This window comes from Citrus clementina, unplaced genomic scaffold (genome assembly GCF_000493195.1).
Source record: "Citrus clementina cultivar Clemenules unplaced genomic scaffold, Citrus_clementina_v1.0 scaffold_1, whole genome shotgun sequence".
NCBI lineage: Eukaryota > Viridiplantae > Streptophyta > Magnoliopsida > Sapindales > Rutaceae > Citrus > Citrus x clementina.
The window spans coordinates 17,008,500-17,015,458 of NW_006263303.1; the positions used below are offsets into that span (position 1 = coordinate 17,008,500).

Below are 6,959 nucleotides of genomic sequence, written 5' to 3' on the forward strand. Positions count from 1 at the left end.
ATGGAGGAGTTATTAGATCTACTAATAGAGGGACCGCCTCAACTTTCGGTAGTGGCTGTTGGAAAATTTTCAAAATAAATGTGTCTTATGGTAAAGACATGTCCTATTAATTGTGCCTTATAGAAAAGGTACCTTTCACTAAAGGCATGTCTAATTAAATGATGTCTTGTTGTAAGGACATGTCCATTTAATTGTGTCTTGTAGAAAATGTATCTTTTTACTAAATGATATAACTTTTCATGGCAACATTTCACTTAGAGATGCATCATTTCATGGTGACATTTCATTTGAAATGGTGATGATTCAATTTGGACCATTGATTAAAATCAAATCTAGATCCAATGGCCATGAATGAAGGGGTATCATGAAATATGACAACCCAAATGAGGGGGCACAAGTATATCTATAAATAGGGGTCATGTTTAAGCCATTTAGACATGAAATTAATGATCCTACACCACTTTTTTCTTAGCATTCCTTTCTAGTACGAATTTCAACACAAAACACCCATTTCTTTTGTGCATTCACATTCCAATATATTGTTTTCTGCAGGAACAATATATTGTTTCTTGGCAGGCTTGTAACATTCAAGAGTATTCTGGTTTGCTTTCATCGATGCACAACACAAGCAAACAAACAAGTGCTTCATTGTATCCTGGAGGCGTATTTGCTTAACCCATGTGCATTACTCAATCGGTGGGGGCAAATAACATCTTAAGGAAAGTGACATTTGTAACGCGCCTTGAAGTACACAAAATTTCTGCAGTTTACTTATTACTATTATTTTTCTTCTTACATAAGTTGTAAACACATTACTTTATGTAATAAAGTTCCGTCATTATTGTTACATTTGCCATTCCCCACAAGTTCAACCTCCAACAGTGGCCGTACTTGATAGCATTGGATTGGACAAGATGGCTTTCGCCGCAGAGGCTTATAGCAGCAACTATGTGAAGCATTATTTTGATTGTCACGCTTGGGTTGAAGAGTCTTTACCATATGATGCTGACCAAATATTGTACGACATTATTAAGTTTGTGATGCCTTCAAGCAGGTTGAGTGAAATTATGGAAGAAAGTTCGGAAATGAAAAAAATTATTCTTCATGAATATCTAATGACCAAGCGTTATTTGATTGTGCTTGATAATGTGTGGAGAATATCAGTATGGGATGTTATTTGAGAAATACTTCCCGATAATCAGAATGGAAGTAAAGTATTGATAACACTCAGTCGAATTGAGATCGTCGCCTCATTTCAGTTCGAAAATGGAGAGAACATTGGGCTTGATTTTGTGCCCACTGGAGGACCATTGAGAGTTACATACCAAGGATGGCCTTTCCGCATCTTATATCATGAAAGCATCTCACTGAAAGAGAATATAGAGGAAGCCCTTGATGAACCCCTGGGGCTTCAAGTCGTTGCATATTGTATGTTACCTTTTTACTTGAAACTTTGTTGTCTCTACTTATCTGTGTTTCCCGTACACTTTGAGATATCCACCAAGCAATTATATCAGTCGTGGATAGCCGAAGGTTTCATTACAGACAACAATGAGGCAACTGCCGAGAAATACTTAGAACAACTAATCAATGGAGGCTTTGTTATCCTCATTGAAGAAGCCAAGGGATTAGTATTTATATATAAACACTTAACCATGCATGAACAAGAATTTTAAGGATAAAGACTCTCTCCACACGAGCGTACGTGGGGCGAGGGGGACAAATCCATGACCAATTTGGTTGAACTTGTGTGCGCCCTTAAATGTCAGCCCAAGCACCGATGGAACGTGTTTTATTTCCTTTTAAATTTGTTCTAACAGTTTCACACCTTTTGAATTCAGAAGATTTGTAATAGCTTCGCAATTATTTTGGGCTGGTATGCAATTCAATTTTTGAATTGAATTGTTTAAAATTCAATGGCTATTACAGCAATTAAATTGCATATATTGAATTCTGAAATTCAATTTTTATGTTATTGTTACGTACCCACATGAGTATAAAAAGGCACATTCCTCTTCTGTTTTTACACACATTGAAACTAGCACACAGAGCACTTACAATTTTTCTTTCCTCCTTTCGTCTTGTTTTCTGATTGAGTTTACCGCTGTTGTGGTTCGCCGAAATTATCTGTCTGTGCTTGACAGAAAATTTGTGCCCGTTGTATCCTGAGAAACAGTTACCAGCAAACTTAAAGCACTTCAGTAGGTAGTAAATCTGTTTTAAGGACACTGTATTACAGGCCTCAAGTTTATTTTCTTCAGTTGCTATTTTTCTTTTCCTGTTGTTTATAAGTTGCTGTTTTGCTGTAGTCAAATTAGCTACTAGTTTATTTGTTTAACTCACTGTGATTATTTTTTATAACATTGAAATCGTCGCCTCATTTCAGTTCGAAAATGGAGAGAACATTGGGCTTGATTTGTGCCCACTGGAGGACCATTGAGAGTTACATACCAAGGATGGCCTTTCCACATCTTATATCATGGAAGCATCTCACTGAAAGAAAATATAGAGGAAGCACTTGATGAACCCCGAGGGCTTCAAGTCGTTGCATATTGTATGTTACCTTTTTACTTGAAACTTTGTTGTCTCTACTTATCTGTGTTTCTCGTACACTTTGAGATATCCACCAAGCAATCATATCAGTTGTGGATAGCTGAAGGTTTCATTCCAAACAACAATGAGGCAACTGCTGAGAGATACTTAGAACAGCTAATCAATGGAGGCTTTGTTGATGCAGGGAAGAGAGGTGACAGAGGCAGAATCAACACATGCTCTATTCCTGGGCATTGCAGTCCTGCGTTGTTGACTGTGGCTTTCGAGGGGGAATTTTTCATTTCCCCAATCATGGATCAGGAAGTTAAATTATGGGAAAATGTGAAACGCTTCACCGCTCATGGAAATTTGAATGATTTTTCATTTTTAGATCATTTTGACTCGTTCCTCCATTCCTTGTTGCACCTCACTTTAGGAAGCCACTACCTTGACTCCAATTATTGCGAGAAAATCTATAAAATGTTCAAATTTCTCAGAGTATTGGACTTGGGATCTCTTGTTCTCATTCGATATCCTTCCGAAATCGAATATGTATTTCTTTTGAGATATTTGAACTTGAATATCCCTTCCCTGAAAAGCCTGCCTTCATCGTTATTAAACAGTCTTTTGAACTTGTACACCCTAGACATGCCCTTTAGCTACATAGATCATACAGCAGATGAATTTTGGAAGATGAGCAAACTGAGGTATCTAAATTTTGGCTCAATTACACTTTCTGCACATCCAGGAAAATATTGCGGCTCTCTGGAAAATCTCGATTTCATTTCAGCCTTGCATCCTTGCTGCTGTCCTGAAGATATATTGGGCAGACTACCTAATCTTCGAAATATCCAAATATGGGGAGATTTAATTTATTATCAATCTTTGTTGTCCAAAATTCTCTATAGATTGAGCTGCCTCGAATCATTGAAGTTGGCAAAGGAAAGCAAGATTCCACGGCGATCCAATATCATCCTTGCTAAATACCAATTTCCTCCAAGTCTAACCCACTTGAGTTTTTTGAATATTGAGCTAATGGATCATCCCATGCCGGCACTAGAAAAGCTGGCGGTTCTTCAGTTGCTCAAACTGAAGTAAAACTCGTATTCAGGTAGAAAGCTGGCTTGTAGCTCTGATGGCTTTCCAAAACTCAAGGTGCTGCACCTTAAATCAATGTTATGGCTACAAGAATGGACTATGGGGATTAGAGCCATGCCGAAACTAGAATGCTCGATCCTCAACCCTTGTGCTCACTTGAAAATGATTCCTGAACAGCTTTGGTGCCTAAAGAGCTTAAACAAATTAGAGTTGTGGTGGCCTGAGCTGGAGCTGAGACAACAGCTACGGGAATTCGAGGATAAGGAGCAGTATGGCATTCAGCTATATCCATATGGAATTTGATTAGCGTGGATGGAATTTGATGTAAGTTTTTTTCCTTTTTATCCAATAACTTCAACCTCTAATTATTTATCTAATTTCATGTAAACATCTATTCTGTATGATTGATTCGATAGTACGCAGCAGCCTAAATAATAATGATACCATAAAGTGTTTTCTATCTAATTTTTGTCTCAACAAAGACTTGGAAGTGTCCATCACATTCCCTGATGCTGACACTAATCATTAATCTCTTATTAATAGAAGAGGCAGAACCCTTATGTATTGGTTATTGAAATAATCAAGAAAAACTGTAAAATAAGATATTCAATTACTTGTATGTGTAGCAGTGTAGGTCAAAGCAGAGCGGAAAATATCTTAACTATACTGCAGCCAAAGTTTCAATTTCAATAAGAATCCAGCCTTCACTGAAATTGTGTGGTTTCTCTTTTTTTTTTTATAAGAATTGTTTGGTTTCTTTGTTTTCAAGGATTATGTCATATTCGGATTAATATTTTGTACAAAAGTTTTATTGATTGTTTTACTTTCTATTTTCACATTCACTGGTGTGTATTCAATTTGTCAACATTGAAGTTGCATATATGTTATTGTTTTTTATTTTATTTTATTTTTCTAGTTTTTGAGTAGTGATACAGTTCAATCTCATTACTTCAGTTAGACGAAAAATGTTTGTGCTGTGATCACACCTCATTATCTTAAAACTGACAGAACGATTTTGTCGTTCGGTTTTTTGGAATTTCGCCGACGTGTCGTCCATTGTAAGGGCGACAATGCTGGTCAAAAGTCAGTTGGGGTTCGTTAAAATAGTGCGTGGAAATTTCGGGTTTGTTGGAAATAGCCTTTATTGTAGTTTATAAGGCTGGTTGTTGGGTCATCTTCACAGGTCTCATCAAAGCCATAGAAAGAGAGAGAGTTAAAGGGAAAAAGTTGCATATTCTTGGAATGATTGTGAAATGGTCCTTGTTCTTCAGTGGATGTAGGCACTTTGATTCAATTTTGAGTTTCGGTTTCCGGAACGATTCTTGATACGTCAAATAGGGTCTTAGGTGTGTGATCTTGGTACTAACAGAGGATTAAACACAACAAAAAAGAAACTGGGGCATATTGTCTAATCTTCATAGACTCCAAATATATGGAGATTTTAGCCCTCGTCAATCTGGGTTGTCCAACAGCCCTTGTAAAATAAAAAACCATCACTAATCCTTGGTGACTTTAGGGATCCAGTAAGGACTAGGTAGAATTGAAGAGGAGATTTAACGAGTAAAGTTCTGAAAGTGGAAGATTTAAAATTTAATCTGTAGCGTTGCAGGTTTTGGAAGCTTCGTTAGAATTGATGACTGAATTCTTTCTCTGTTGGTTGATTAGTAGCCCAATTGCACTAAGAGAATAAAGAGCAGCTGTAATCGTTTTCACATTTTCCGTTCCAGCATCCAGAGGGTGCCTTGTAATGCAGTGCAATGAAGTTGATGGCGTGAGGATGTGCTGCTGCTCACTCAATTCCTTACAGTCACATCAAAGCCCTTGTTTGCAGCAGAGGAATTCCCTTTTGTATTCAAATTAATCCTTCTGCTTTGGTTGTCATTGGATTCTTTCCACTCTTTAGCCAGTAACATAATGTTGAGTTTATTGATTTTGCTATCTTAAGAATGTCCAAGACATTTTGTAATCATGATATATTGTCATTTTATTTTGAGACAAAAGACTTTTTTCCCAGTTAGCAAATGCTTATTGCTTTCATTTTTTGGATTGGAAAAACAAAAATTGGAAGAAGAAAAATGAAAATTAATAAACAAAAAAAAGATTACAGGACAGCAGCATCATGTTCTTTTCTTTGAACTAAGTCTTTGTTTAACCTTTCACCTTTTCCATTTTGTGAGTTTGGTATCTCTTTCTTTTCTTGAACCAAGATTTTTACTTTACTTACAAGTAAAGTTTAAATGATCTTGATCGTTTATTTTTCTCTGAACTTATTTTTCTTTCACATGCACGATCATTTTCAATTCTAACAAATCATTCATCTATCAATACCCAATTTGAATAAAATTCAGCATTCCTTTTCATATTCTTTCTATGTAATAATTTGATTGTGTTGTTTTTAATCAAAATAAGATATATATCGTCAGGATATTGAAGTTTGTGATCACTTTAAGAAAAAACAGGTAGTTTAATATCTGAATTATCCACAAAATAACTCCATTTTATTATTTTTATATCATGAATGTGAGGTTCATGATTTATTTGCGTTTGATTCTTGTTTACAAGTTATGTTTTTCCTCACACGTTTCATATGATCACAAATCAGATAAAAAGGGGGAAATTAAAAAAAAAAGATTGAAAGCTAGCTTATTTTGAGTACAAGCAAAATCTTGCTCATTTCCAGGGCGAAAGTAGCAGGGACGTTTTGAGGTGTTTTTAAAAATACAGGGACTAAATGGACACTAACCTCATAATATAGGGACTAAACAAGCTTTTACCCCATTTAGAAATGCGTTGACAAAGAGATTAATTTGTCACATGATGGTTTCTAGGTAGAATCTTTCCAAGCTAATTTGCATTTTATAAAATTTTTCTTTCTATTCGTTTTACGTAATGATTAGTCACCAATCTTGGTTTGAGAATGCATACTCAACATGAGGTTATAAGATTCATTTCCGGCACTCTACCTTTCATCTCTTGTAATTTGACTGTCAGCAATCTTGATTTAACTTTTTGAATGGCAACACTCGGCATGATTAATTAGAGAAGGAGGTATCAGGCATAGGGTTCTGAGTAGAGTTTCATCAACAATTAATGCTGGTTAATGTTTGAATTGACAGACATAAAAATTTCTTATTATTATTATTTTTAATCTTTTAATAATTGTCTCTCTCAATTATGTCTCAATTTGCATGTTAGGACCACTAGGCACAGAGAGAGGAGGAGATATGGACATCAACTTCAGACTATTTTCCGAGAGGCTGGGACGGGTGTTAGCTGGTGAAGAAGTCACGTTGCCTGATGCTGTAAAACAACCTATTCAGAACCTTCAT

At 35.9% G+C, this 6,959-nt stretch overlaps 1 pseudogene; it reads left to right on the forward strand.

The window, feature by feature from the left end:
- On the forward strand, positions 1 to 3,933 carry LOC112095679 (annotated as a pseudogene).
- The last annotated feature ends 3,026 nt before the right edge of the window (positions 3,934 to 6,959 follow it).